Source organism: Camellia sinensis, chromosome 3, assembly GCF_055761805.1.
Source record: "Camellia sinensis isolate YWXY chromosome 3, ASM5576180v1, whole genome shotgun sequence".
NCBI lineage: Eukaryota > Viridiplantae > Streptophyta > Magnoliopsida > Ericales > Theaceae > Camellia > Camellia sinensis.
In genome coordinates, this window is record NC_138963.1 from 187,139,222 (window position 1) to 187,154,850 (window position 15,629).

The 15,629-nt window shown below is 32.1% G+C and overlaps 1 pseudogene; it reads right to left on the reverse strand.

Moving 5' to 3' along the window:
* Positions 1-10,775: 10,775 nt before the first annotated feature.
* LOC145822101 (uncharacterized) lies at positions 10,776-14,786 on the reverse strand (annotated as a pseudogene).
* Positions 14,787-15,629: the final 843 nt, after the last annotated feature.

Here is a 15,629-nt window from a genome sequence, read left to right on the forward strand (position 1 = left end):
CTAATATATATAATATTTATAATTGTCCATCATGGATCAAATCACTATAAATAATTTTGGATTGAATCTCAAAGTTGTATGCATTTGTTCAAATTTAGAAAGAGAAAAGCGCATGTGTTTTTTAAAAAAATATTTGTGCTGCATCTTAAAAATTCGCAAATTATCGTCATACACTTTTTTTTGTTTAAATTATATTTTATGAACTGTAATATTTTACATATTACTTTAATAATTAAGATATATGTCAAAATTTAAAAAAAAAAAACTTTCGTTGGTTTTATTTTTTAAATCTATTTTTCAATTTTTAATTTTTTATATTCTCTCAGTTTTGGTGATTAAAGATACTATCTTCATATTTTATATTTAAATTATACTTTGACATGACAATCTAATATCTAATAATTTAAATAGAATTAAAAAGTAAAATATTGGTAAAACAATTTATAAATTCAAACATGTATTGATTTTTTATTATCATATATTATTATTATTTAATATTAATAATTTTTTCCCAAAAAGAATATATGACGAATTATTTTCTAAGTGTATTTAGATTAAATGAATCTAAATCTAAAAGTAAAATTAAAAAATAAATAAGTATTAAATTAAGTGGATCTAAAAAGAAAATAGAAGGGCTATTAAAAAAAATAATGTCAAAGACAAAAAAACATGAAAATCAAAAAATTCAAAACAAAAGTTTGAAAAAACAAACCAAACCAAACACTATAATTTTATTTATTTTTTTTAAATCTTTCTTCACTAATATCTAACTTTACACAAATTATTCATAAATTCATTTCAATTTATATGTGAATTTAATAATCTAATTAAATGGTGCATACTCACAAAAATATAACACTAAACATTTATATTATGACTAACTACGTAATTATGAATAATTAACTTTTCATTATCATCTATATTATATTGTTGTAAAAGATTTCATATATTACTTTTATAATATCTTATATATGTCAATGTCTATATATATAAATATATAAATATCAATTTATATATGATACGCGGAAGCAGGAAGCAAACTTGAAATTATAAAATAAAACTTACCAACAATCTAAAATTATCAAGAAATGGTACAAATTTATGAATTAAATCAATACTGAAATCAATTTCTTTGATTACTTGGAAAACTATTATCAAAAACTAAATACTATTACAAAAACTAAATAGAAAACTTCTCCTCATACTTCTGTTTCTTCTAGTCATCCTCCTTTAGAAACAATTCTCATTGAAGAAGAGGGTACCGTAGTCCATGCTTCTCCCTTCAAACTTCCTAGCGAAGAATCTAAAATTAAAAAGATAATTGAACAAAATAATTATACTAATCAATGTTTAAAAACTATTGGCAAACAATTAGATAAGATAGAAACTTCTTTTGAAGATTACTCAATTAGTCATACATCTACAAGTAACCTTTAGACAAACCTCTTATTTATCTTCTTAGTACTAGGAAACGATTAAGCCTAGTTACCCAAGATACTACTACTGTTGAAGCCAGTGAAAAATTATTTACTAACATATCTACTATTCTACAGAAAAAGGAATTATTGTCTTAACACAACAGCCACCTGTTGACATTAGTAATGACTCAAACACATCAAATAATGAAATTAGTCAATTAGCCCAACAATTCCAAATCACTAATCTTAATCGAATCACACATCCCAAGGTTAATCCTACTACTCTTACAAAAAATTAGTATACTAAACCTACACCCCAGATCTTCAATTTGAAGAAACCAATATTAGCAATCAATTTTCTATTTTTGCTAAAAAATTATATGAACGGAATATTGATGGTCTTAGTGAAAATCAAATTCTACAAAAGTTAAATCATATTGCAACTAGTTACCTTAGTAATTATTCTGATTACACTCAACCTGAAATTGTTACCCTACTTACTTCTGGTTTTATTGGTATGCTCAAATCATGGTGAGATAAATATCTCACTTTAGACCTACGTGAATCTATCCAACATGCTGTCCAATTAGATGAAAATGACTTTCCAATCTTTCAGGGAGATATTAGATCTAGTAAACCTGATGGTATTAATACTTTAATCTATACTACAGTCAAACGTTTTATTCATACACCTACTAACATTCATTCTAGAATTCATGATCAACTTAGTAATTTAACTTGTCTGACTTTAAGTGATTTTAGATGGTATAAAGATGTTTAACCTCTAGAGTCATGCATAGAGATGATTATACTAAGTCATTTTGGAAAGAAAAATTTATTAATGGATTACCTAGTCTTTTTGCCCATAAAATTAGAGATGTTCTTAGTCAACCTACTGGTATCATAGAATATGATAATTTTAACCTATGGTGATATAATCAGTACCATTCAAAAAGAAGGATTAAAAATGTGTATCGATATGAAACTTAGTCACAAAGTTGCTAAGTATAAACACAAAGCTAAATATGAATTAGGCAATTTCTGTGAGCAATATGGTTTACCATCCATAGCACATTCACGTAGTAAAAATAATACCATAAATACTCTGCTAAATTTAAGAAGAAATATTCACCTTCTAAATCATCTGATAAATATTATACTAAACTCAAAAAGAAATCTCATAAGAAATCTCACAAATCTACTAAGTCAAAATCTACCCAAGATGTTATTGCTACAATTGTGGAAAAAAAGATCATTATTCTAATAAGTGTAAAGTTAAAGAAAAACTTAAGGATAAGCTTAATCAACTACAGATTACCGTAGAAAATTAACAACAAATATTTGACATCTTTAAACTTACTAATTCTCCTAATTGATCTCCTGATACTTCTAGTCAATCATCTAGTGATATCTCTTCTTAGCGATACTTCTATTTATTACTCTTCCAGTGATAATACTAATGATGAAATTGAAATAGGATGTAATGATACTTGTTGTAAACAGGTCAATGTCCTTAGTAAATCACAACAAGAAGAAGATTCCTTAATCGAATTACTTAGTAAGCTCGAAAATCTTGAATTAAAAAGAAAATATACTAATAAATTAAAATCTTTATTAATGAATAAAGATACAAAAAACCTCATCAAGATAAAACCATAATTAGTCTAACAATTACTTTAGAAAGATTCCGTAAAGATAAACATAAAAAAGTAACTTTACAAGATTTACAAAATGAGATTAACCAGATTAAAATAACTATTCAAGAATTAAAAACAAAAGACAAATCCTTAGAAGAAGAAATTGCAATATTAAAAATCAATAAAAGTCTTAATGATTTCCAAAAATCTAATGATTCTTTTTCAGAAGAATCTAATTCTAGTCATCCTGACCAAGTCATCTTTGATAATCGATCTACTAAACATACTAATAACAATAATAATCAAGATAGTAATCGCCTCAACATAATCCATTGAATTAATATTAAAAAATGGCATTCGAAAGTCAGACTAGTTATTAATGATTTTGAACTAGAAGTTATAGTTCTAATTGATATTGGTGCGGATTTAAATTGTATACAAGAATGATTAATACCTACAAAATACTATCACTAAACAATTAAGTTCTGCTAATGGAAATCAAATGCATATTAAATACAAGTTACCTAAAGTTCATATTTGTCAAAATAATGTTTGTTTTAAAACATCATTTGTTTTAGTTAGAAATTTGACAGACAAAATCATGTTAGGAACTCTATTTATCTTTTTTATTATATCCATTCACTACTATGAATCATGGAATAACCACACTAGCTTTTGGTCACACAGTCACCTTTAAATTCCTCTCTCCTCCTGAAATCAAAGAATTAAACCAGTTAAAAGAATGTTCTATATCCCAATTTATTAATCGATTAACAAAACACCTCAAATTTCTTAAAGAATAAGTAAAATATAAACGAATTGAAACTTGATTAACTAACCCTATTCTTATATCTAAAATTGAACAATTTAAAACACAATTAGAAACTACAGTCTGTTCTACTTTACCTAGTGCATTTTGACATAGAAAAAATATGTAGTCACACTACCTTATATTAAAGATTTTAATGAATGACAAATTCCTACTAAATCTCGACCAATTCAAATGAATAATGAATTAGTAGAAATGTGTAAAAACGAAATTAATGAATTACTTAAAAATAATATCATTAGTAAAAGTAAATCACCTTGGTCTTGTCCTGCTTTTTATGTTAATAAAAATGCTGAATTAGAACGTGGTGTTTCCCAATTAGTCATTAATTATAAACCATTAAACAAAGTCTTAGTTTAGAATGGATTCGTTGTTCAATTCTTAATAAAAAAAGACTTAATTAAAAAAATTTGTCAAATAATCATTTTTAGTAAGTTTGATCTTAAAAGTGGATTTTGGCAAATCCAAATTCAGCCCAAAGATAGATATAAAACTGTTTTTACCACTTCTTTTGGTCATTATGAATGGAATGTCATACCTTTTGGGTTAAAAAATACCCCTAGTGAATTTTAGAATATTATGAATGAAATATTCAATCCCTTTAGTCATTTTTCCATAGTCTACATCGATGACAATCTCATTTTCTCTCAATCCATCGATGAACATTGGAAACATCTCCATTCTTTCCTTCAGACTATTAAACATAATGGTTTAGTCTTCTCTGCACCCAAAATTAAGTTATTTCAAACCAAAGTCAGATTTTTAGGATATGATATTTACCAGAGTACTATTATTCCTATTAGTCATTCTCTTGAATTTGTTTCTAAGTTTTTTGATGAAATCTTAGACAAAACCCAGTTACAACGGGTTCTTAGGATCCCTTAATTACATTGTTGAATTTTATCAAGACCTTAAGAAAACTTGTTAACCTCTGTTTGATCGGTTGAAAGATAATCCTCCTCCATGGTCTTCTACTCATATTACTATTGTTCAACAAGTGAAAAAATATGTCAAGACTTTGCCTTGTCTTGGTATTCCTACAGAAAATTCCTTCAAGATTATTCAAACTGATACCTCTGATGTTGGTTACGGTGGCATCCTCCTTCAGAAAGTCACTTCTACGTCATCTGAACAAATTGTTCGTTTTCACTCTAGTGTTTGGAACACAGCCTAGAAAAAATTATAGTACTATTAAAAAAGAGATTTTATCTATTGTTTTATGTATTAGTAAATTTCAAGATGACATTTTAAATAATTTTTTTTTAATTACATGTTGATTGTAAAAGTGCTAAATATGTTCACGAATTTTTTTTTTACAAAATATTGCTAGTAAACATATTTTTGCCCATTGACAATCTATTTTAAGTATTTTTTATTTTGACAATGAATATATACCTGGTAATCAAAATTATATTCTTGATTTCCTTACCCGAAATTTTTTACAGAGGGAATAGGGATGGCCACTCCTTTTATTTCTTATCATAAACTCAAAGTCACCTATCACAAACACCTTATCTACCAAACTGCTCTTTGGATTGCTTGCCTTAAGTCAGCTTGTAAAATTACTCGTCGTGCACAATACATACAATTTCACCAAATTACGAGACACCGTAATTTACTTGCTCATTATACTAATTGTCTTCATTACCATTTGAACAAATTAGATATCCTCAGTGGATGCTAATCAGCTTTTGTTTGATCACCTACAAATGTCAAGTCAAAAGCCTAATTCTAAGCTTGCCATGGTTCCTACCAGTCAACCTGTTGTTGCTCCTCCAATTGACCTAGTCAACTATTAACAAATCCTTGGTAACATTCCCAAACCTAGTTATACTTTTGCACTTGCTTCTGACCCATTTGCTTCTACCTAGTCCCTCACTCCTTATCCTCCTAATCCAGTCAAACAGCCAAAACTGATTACATTAAATCCCAGTCAATTAATTTATTCTTCAAAGAACCAGTCCACAAAAATATTCATAATGTTCTTGATCTAGTCAAATCCTATTTTCCTCCAGGATAGCATTTTATTCCTTTCCATCCTAAAAAGTCAAATTACCTTTTATAAAGACATCATTTTCCATCACTAGTCAATAGTCATCAAACCCATCTATGATCGAACTTACACCAGTAAAATCATTTATCATTCTCTATATATTCACAGTATTGTTTCTTTTGATGAATGGGGACTCCCTTTTCAACTTTGAGACCTCCCTGGTCACTCAGTCTAATACAGTTACTATGATTATATAGATACTTGGTTTAAAGTTCTTCTGTATCAAAATGAGTCATTCAGTTATTCTTGGTTTTTCCAATTTGATCACAAATTTAATTCAGAAATCCCTACTTGGTTCTTATGATGGTGGTCTCAGCATGGTGTCATCACTAATATTATCCCTTCCAATCTATTGGAACAAGTAAATTATTTCTATACTATTTACAAACTCAATTAACACAAGAGTCAATTTCCCTGATTACTTCATTTCATGTTCAAGTATAAAGTCCCTTGGATATTCAAATGGCAATATGCTATTTCTGAAAATCATTCGTCAACATTTTGTTAAATGGTGGGATGCATTTAAATCCCAACGCATAATTGACCAAGTACAGCAAGAATTTCTAGTCAACATTTATGCTTCAACTCCTGCAATGGTCAAGTCTTCTCAGCAAAACCCCACTGCTTCAGCCACACAAGGAAGTCCACTTCCTCTTTTGGTAGTCAGAATTGGGAGCCTAACAGCCAACTCTGGGCCCTCCAAATCCAAGTCATCCAAGTCAAAGCCCAAAGCAAAGCCCAAATCCACCTCCAGTGATGAACTAATCCAAATGGCTAAACTTCTCATGGCTCAAGCCAAGTCACAAATTGAAGAAGAAATTTCAGACGATTTAGCCTCTTCTGCAGCATCAAATAGTCAAGATCCATATGGTCCACAATTTCAAGATGCTCAGGACCCATATGCATAGTCATTGGATTCCGTTTATATATATATCAGCTTCAATCAATACTCTTTTGAGAAAAGCTACTGATATCTATATAAATAGATTCCCCATCAGTCACGATCTCCACCAAAAGTAAATGAATAGTGAAAAGTCACTATTCGCTATTCATCCAAAGACAAGTCCAGAATAGTCAAATGCAGCAATCAACTTTCAGTCAATCACCGAAAGTAGCAGACAGCACCCATGTGCCTCCATGTGCTACTTTTTAGTCAGTTCTAGCTCACATGCCTCACAATCATTCTCTTTTCCTATAAAAAGAGCCTCTCCAGTCAGTTTCAGATCAGAGTTTGAAGAGAGAGTTCCAATAACCTCCAAAATATCTATCTCTGTAATTTTATTTTGCAAATCTATTTTCAAGTTATGTATTTTGAAGAATTGTTTTCCAGTTTCCAGTAAACATTGTAAGTTTTAATTTTAATTTTAGGTTTGTTTGTAAGTTTTATTTTATAATTTCAAGTTTGCTTCCTGTTTTTGCTTGTTTTGTTATCAGAGCCACGTTTGTTGATACTAGCTTATTATTAAGTTATTTATGTCTAATTCTTCTCATTTATATTTCTATGATTTACTTCCAGTCTTTTTATTTCTTATTAACTTATCTTTGTTTTCCACTCTACTAGTAGCCACCCACCTTTCGTCCCACATCTTGTGTAAGTCCTTAGGAGAGGCAGTTGAAAGATACAGAGGTTGTCGGAAAGGGTATGAGCGAACACATAGTACATGATAAGTTATTTTAGAATTAAAGAAATTGGATTAATTTTGCGGAATCAAAATGAGTCGATTATTTAGAAGTAACTCTTCAATTAACTCTAGATCTACAACTTTAGCTCCTATACCTGATACGGATTTAGTTATAGATGAAGAAGAACATGAATTTCATGATATTAAACTCAATTTAAATTGGAATATCCCTAAGGTACCAGTCAAAGAAATCTATAGAACAAGTTTTTTAAAATCAACCTTTAATGTTAATTTACATGTTAGAACTATTGAACAAGTTTATACTTTAACAAAAATTAGAAAAACATGCCAATTATTATCCAAAGAGTCAATTAAAAAAACATATCCAAGATGGTCATAATTTTATTCATTTAGGATTAATTCAAGTCGGAATCAAACCATTAACCATGCAAGGACGAAACACTTTTGTTCTCCTATGCTTATGAGATGCACGATTTATTAATTGTCATGATAGTTTAATGGGTATGATGGAATCAGGCCTTCATGAAGGACCTGTTCATTTCAATTGTTTTCCAGTTTCCAGTAAACATTGTAAATTTTAATTTTAAGTTTGTTTGTAAGTTTTATTTTATAATTTCAAGTTTGCTTCCTGCTTCTTGCTTTCGCCTACATATATAAATATATAAATTTATATATGATACTGTATTCATACATTATCAATCTGTAATGCTATATTACCATCGGATATTTTAATTTTCTAACATGTTTCGTTTTAGTAATATAGTTATATCTGTTAGGAAAAAAGTGCGAAATTGTATATTGTTTTCCTATCAACTTATGTTTAATACAAATTACATACATGTCATACAAATAAGTGTCTACAAAAAACATTTTCAATAACAAATCAAGATTTTACAAAACACTTACATCACATCAATAATTGTACTTTTTATATTTATTTTTTTCCCGACAATTGTATAACAATTATATATTAATGACTAAACAACTCTTGATGTATAAAAATATATTACATATTGTTATTAATACATACTTACACCAATAGTATGCAAATAATATGCAATAGTGAGTTTAATGAATTTGTATTATGAGATGAACTATTAAATAAAATTGAATAATTGTGCAATTAATTTCATACATTTAATTGTATTACAAATACAGATTATAGAAAATCGAAGTGGAAAGTTGATAGAAAAATATTTGTGTAATACTATATATTTAAAGAACATGTTTATTATTTATTGTTTAAGATAAGATTATGATCTCAACAATCCAACTATAAATTAATGGGAAAGTCTACAATGTGTACTGTCTAAAAGGGCATATGATATGCACTTATTGTGTAGTCCATATCATACCACATCATAAAAATTGACCTACTAAATCGGTCATCCAACAAGTTATATGAAAGAACATAACTTTTTAAAATATCATAACAACACTACAATGAATCATAACAATGTCATAAAATTCACCGAGGTGTCATAACAAATACACTATCAATCATGACAATATGACAATGACTCATAACAAATGTAGTTATTTCTAACTAATTATCATAACATTTGAATGGTAGCATTTTTTATTATGATTCACCATGACAAATCATAACTTTTACTAATGAATCATAACCACAACATTTTTCCCCACAATAATAATAAGATTAACATAATGTCATAACTTTTACTAATGAATCACAATATTGCACGTTGATTGTAATTTTACAGGTGTAGCCCATTGGACATTCCACCATTGTAATAACTCTGTCCATACCTTCCAAATCCTAGAGAAAAATAAGAATAAATGATTCAACCTGAGATTCGTAGAAACAGCACACATTGTTAATATTGCTACTTAATGCTCCAATCTTTTGTAAATAATCAGCAGTTTTCACACTCCCTTTCCATTCCAACCTACCAAGAAAATGAGCCTTCAGTGGAGCCACATTACCCCATAATTGCATAGAAATAAGCAGCCTAGGCCTCTATTGTGCTTCACCCCATTTTCTAGATGCTGCCACAGTGTAATGACCTGATGAAGTTGGCTTCCACTTGAGTGAATCATGGTAATTCTGTGTCAAGTTTGGAGGAGTAATGAGCATCATTTGTAACCTAAGCAAGAAGTTGTCTTCTGGAATTGAAGTTCTAGTCCCCAGAAGTGCCCTTATTTTGTACAAACATCCTTAATGATCCCCTTTATCTATAGACAACCTGAAAAGTCTAGGAAATTCATCCATTGAAAAGAAAGATTTTGGAGGCAGAAGAGAAAGCTGCACAGTTTTTCTTAGAGAATGAACTGTTGGTTGAGAGAAATACACAGCTGAAAAACAAGGTTAATGAACTTCAACAATCATTGAACTCGGCTCATACTGAAAAGGAAACCACTTTTGTGCAACTGATGTATCACATGAATACTATTACTGAATTAACTGATCAGCACTCGAAAACATCTAAACTTCATTTAGCAACTGAAGCACGGGTTTCAGAGAATGAAAGAAATTAAACCATTCAGAAATTTAGTCACAGAGATCTAGAAGCTAAGGACTTAGCCGCAAAGCTAAATGAACTTCAATGACAAATAAAAATGTATGAAAGACAAGCTAATGAAACAATTGGCGTCACAGAAAATCTAAAAGTTCAGCTTGAATAGACCCAATTTAAATTGAAAGGTCTGGAAGGCATCATTGAAGAGCTGCAAAACATGTCAGGCCAATTTGAAAAAGAGAAGGAATAGCTGGCTGAGATAAATTCAGAGCTTACTTAGGATCTAGCTACATATGAGTCCAAACTAAATGAACTAAACCATTTGTCCATCCAGAATTGAACCCTGCTGCCATCCCCATTTTGAATTCTTATATTGGATACAAAGAAATCAACCAGTGTGGAATTAAGGTTTGCCAAAGACAAAACATGTCCCCAAACAAGTGACATGAGTTCACCCTTAATCCTTTTTTTTCCCCCCCTGATTCGGTCATCTCTCAAAAACAGTTCGATTTTGAAAATATTGATTAGTCTCTCCAACCTCTAATTATCCATCCTCAATTTTTTAAAAATTATCAAAAATAAAAGATACATGTGGCATTCTCAAAAAAGAAGAAAAAGAAGAAACAAGATAATAAATAAAAATAAAAATTTGCTAGAACCCTTGGAATTTGCCATCAATCCTATAAGAAGCTAAGATGTTATTACTTTCTGAAATTCAAGTTTTTACGGTGTGGAATTCTACCAGACCAACAATCAAAGAACGAAAAATAAACATGGTTGGGGAAGAGGAATCCATCAAGCTGGCAGCTATTGCAGCATTCAAATCTTCATCTTCTACGTCTAAGAGCTTTTGAAGTAATTGATTTGGAACAGTGAACAGTTCTGTGAGGCACTCTCTATCCGGAGTTGCAAGATTTAGTTATCCTCTCTGCATCTTCAGGCAAAAGCCACTGTCCAAAACCATTAGAAGCTTCGAAGGATGTGAAGGGACACTCTTTAGGGAAATTTCCTCTGATGAGGAAAATGCTCCAGCCGAAGCCTTTCAGAGTGTCCAGATATGCTGAGAAGTAAAACTTGGATAGATGCTCGGGGGCTGGATAAAGAATATCGAAGTTGTACCACTCTCCATTTACTTTCCTTGTACAAAACCAATGATCATGTTAGTGGCAAATAAATGCCTTTTCGAGTTCTAGGTCGATCTCAGTTGGTTTGGCAATGAGGCAATCGAGTGGAATGACTTGCATATCCCACACTTCTAATACCTTCGGCAAAACCTGCAAATAGAAATTTTCAATTACCCGAATTAGTTATGGTTTCTTATTGGTGCCAAAAATAGTCAGTGAAGAAAGGAACAAAGCAACCATTCGTTTCATCTAACAGAATAGGAACTCTCTTGTCCAACAGAGTGTAACTTCATTTATAGCACCGTAAATATCACTATAATGAAATTTCAATAACATGACAGACTATACCACAATTACAAATGCATGCAACCCAATCAGAGCATGATTCTTTTCCATCGGGAAAAAAAAAAAAGAAAAAAAAGAAAAGAAAAGAGCAGCCCAATGTTATCACCATGTTTTCTTTGCATATCACCAAAAAAGGTATACATAAAATCAATATAAAATGATATTGCATCTTTTAATTTTATCACTTCAAAGCAAAAGAACCAACAAAACAATTTATATTGCCAGGAGTGCACTGTCACATCATTTTGGTCTTAAATTTTGTATACAAATTCTAAAAGGATATCATTTTCCATTTTATAATTTTTAAGTTTTGCCTAGCATAGCAATCTTCAATACAAAAAGGAACAAACTAGAGAAATGTCAGTGTTGCAGATAAAGCTCTACTTAAAGACATAAGCTCATCACAACTGGACATCTTAGCATATTATATACACTCTCTTACATTACTAGTGAGTGAGACATAATTAGAAGAAAAATTAGTCTGGCCAAACAATAAGTAATATCATCGAATAATATCATATTGGCGATGCATGTTTATAAGAAATCGATAATTAAATCATAGTTGTAATGTCTATATGGTAATCCATTCACTTGCACAACAGATGAAATAGAAAGACACCATGTCATGCTTATAATGCTATATATTGGTAGTTCAAGTACCCATCGTGGAAACATGAATGAACATTATTAGATGAGATAAAAAAAATTTAGGGTGCTCCATACTCTTAACAAATTGTTATAGTTAAAATGTCCCATAGATAATGCACCAACAACATCCAACCATGAGAAGAATGGTATATCAATCAATAAAAATCCTCAAATGTAGAGGTAAAATATGCAACTATTAATCCAGAAGGGGAATATTACATCTAACCATAACCCAAAAGCACCATTACCAGAAGTATAACATAAGAAGAAACGAAGAATTAGAAACGTAAACAGATTTCAATAAATAAATAATTGCAGTCTCGTATCAATTACATGAGTACAAAATTCAATTACTCACACATCAGATTTCATAATTTCAAGCAAAATTTCAAGTATATATCTATATATATGGAGTCAAAATAACTACCAAATCAAACAAACATGAAAACAAAAACTATTCATATCATATTTTCCAAAATTTAGAATCCAACCACTCAAAGTGAGTTCACAAATGTGAAAGGGGCAATTTTAAAGAATGGGAAACAAGAATCGATAAAGGAAATAGGAGTTAACAAAAGGGGATTTTGGTGTAGGGTTTCATAGAATGGGGCTAGAGAAAAGGGAGAGAAACGAGCTGCAGAGAGTGATAGAAAGAGAGATTCATACCTTGAGCCAAAGCTTTCATATGCAAAGAATAATGATAGAACAATCAGAAAACAAGGCAGAGAATATTGCCGAAGTTGCACTTCGTAAGATGGTCTTCTTGTAAGATTTTGAATAAAACAATACAATCAACTCTAAATCTATACACTATATTTCTCACACCCCCGCTCAAACTCAAGGTGTTTTACTAGAAAACACTGAGAGTTTGCTAAGAAAAAACTAAAACTGAGCGGTAGTGTAAGTCTTGGTGAAAAAGTCCGCAAATTGCAAAGCCGAAGAGACAAAAGGAAGCGAGATAGAGCCAGATTGCAGATACTGTTGAACAAAGTGACAATCATTCTCAATGTGTTTATCCGTTCATAGAAGACAGTATTGTGGGCAATCTGAATAACACTATGGTTGTCACAATAGAGGGAGGTCAGAGAAGACTGAGAGACACCCAAATTAAATAAGAGACAATGAAACCAAACAATCTCAGCAATAACATGCGCCATAGCACGGTACTTAGTTTCGGCAGTAGAGCGAGCAATAACAGGTTGTTTTTTGCGTTTCCAAGAGATCAAGGAATCGCCAAGAAACATACAGAAACCAGATGTGGACTTGCGATCAGTAACATCACCAGCCCAATCAGAATCAGCATAGGCCACAAAATCTAGAGAGGAAGTAGAGGACAATAGTAAACCCTGGAAGATAGTACCTCAAAGATAGCGAAGAATCTAAACCAATGCAGCCTAATATGGAGAACGAGGAGCAAAAACAAACTGGTTAACCACATGCATAACATAGGCAAGATCAGGACGAGTAACCGTCAGATAAACTAAATAACCCACAAGCTCATAATATAAAGTGGGATCATCCAGTGGGACACCATTAGTAGAGTTGAGCTTCACATTAAGCTCAGTAGGTGTATCAGAAACCTTAGTATCAGTAAGACCAGCATGGTGAATGACCTCAATAGTATACTTAGCCTGAGACCGAAAATAGCCTTTTGGAGAAGAAACAACTTCAATACTAAGAAAATACCACAAAGGACCAAGATCCTTCATCTCAAAGGTACGGAAGAGATGCTGCTTGACCTTAGAGATAACAGAAAAGTCAGAGCTAGTGATGATCATATCATCCACATGCAGCAATAATGCAACAAATCTGGCTGAGGTGTAGAGAAGAAATAAAGCAGTGCCTTGGGCACAAGGATGAAACCCAATCGTAGTAACAACAGCTTGAAAGCGACCATACCAAGCACGAAGAAACTACTTCAGACTATACAGAGCACGCCGAAGGCGACAAACCTGTCCAGAGGAATGGTGAAGGCTAGGGGGAGGACGCATGTAAACATTCTCAATGAGATGACCATTAAGAAAAGCATTCTTAATATCTATTTGATAAAGAGACCAAGAACGAATGGTAGTGATAGAGATCAAAGTACGGACAATAGTCATCTTGGCAACAGGAGCGAAGGTCTCCTCATAATCAATACTATACTCCTGTGACAAACCTTTGGCAACTAGACAAGCTTTGTAGTGCTCAAGAGAACCATAAGAATGAGTCTTGACTTTGTAGACCCATTTCCAACCAACTAGATTCTTACTAGCAGGCAAAGGAACCAACTCTCAAGTACTAGTTTTCTGTAAAGCAGACAACTCATCATCTATAGCTTGAACCCAATGAGGATCCTGATAGGCCTTCTTGTAAGACTGAGGTTTTGAAAAAGAATAAATAGCAGACAAAAAAGTACGATAGGAAGCAGAAAAATATGTATTAGACCAACCTAACCTATTTGGAGAACGACGCTAACGAAGAGGATAGCAGTGTACAGCAGGATCAGAGTCATTAGAAGCAGAAGGAGCAACAACAGGAGTAGAGACAACTAGTGGTAGGGGAGTCTTGCGACGAGAATAGACCAACAACGGAAGGGAAGAAGGAGCCAAAGATGAAAAAGGAGCCATAGGTGACGTAGACGGAGAAGTAGGAATGGCCTTAGGAGGAACAGTGGCGATATACTCATCTGATGGGACCTCAAAAGGAAATGGGTCAATGTGAACCAAATCCTCTTTGAAAACGAGAGCAGTGAGAGGGGGAAGTTGAAAGTAAGACAGACGTTCAAGAAAGGCAATATAACGGGAGACATAGAGGTGACGAGAGACAGGGTCGTAATAGCGATGGCTTTTCTAAGTAAGACTGTAGCCCAAAAAGACACACAAGATAGACCGGGCACTGAGTTTGGTCCGATCTTTACAAGAAAGGGGGACAAAACAAGCAGACCCAAAGACACGCATGAGGGAATAATCAGGAAGTTGGAAATACAGAGCTTGATAAGGGGATTGACTGGAGAGTAGGGGAGTCATCATGCAATTAAGGAGGAAAACAACGGTAAGAACTGCCTTACCCTAGAATGGTGTCGAAACAGAGGTGGAGAGAATGAGAGATCGAGCTGTCTCAAGAAGATGATTGCGTTTACGCTTAGCACGACCATTTTGGGCAGGGGTATCAATACAAGAGGTTTGGTGAATGGTGCCCAATTTGGCCAAATACTTACAGAATTCAGTTTTAAAGTATTCCCTACCCATGTCAGACCAGAGTATTTTAATTATGGCCCCAAACTGTGTAGTGATCGTAGACTGAAAGATACGATATATCTGGTAGAAGTCAGATTTATGAGCCATAAGATAAACCCAGGTATAACGAGTAAAATCATCAACAAATGACACATAGTACGCAGAACCCCCTTTAGTGAGAACAGGAGAAGGTCTCCAGACATAAATATGGACAAGAGAAAAATGAGAAGCAAA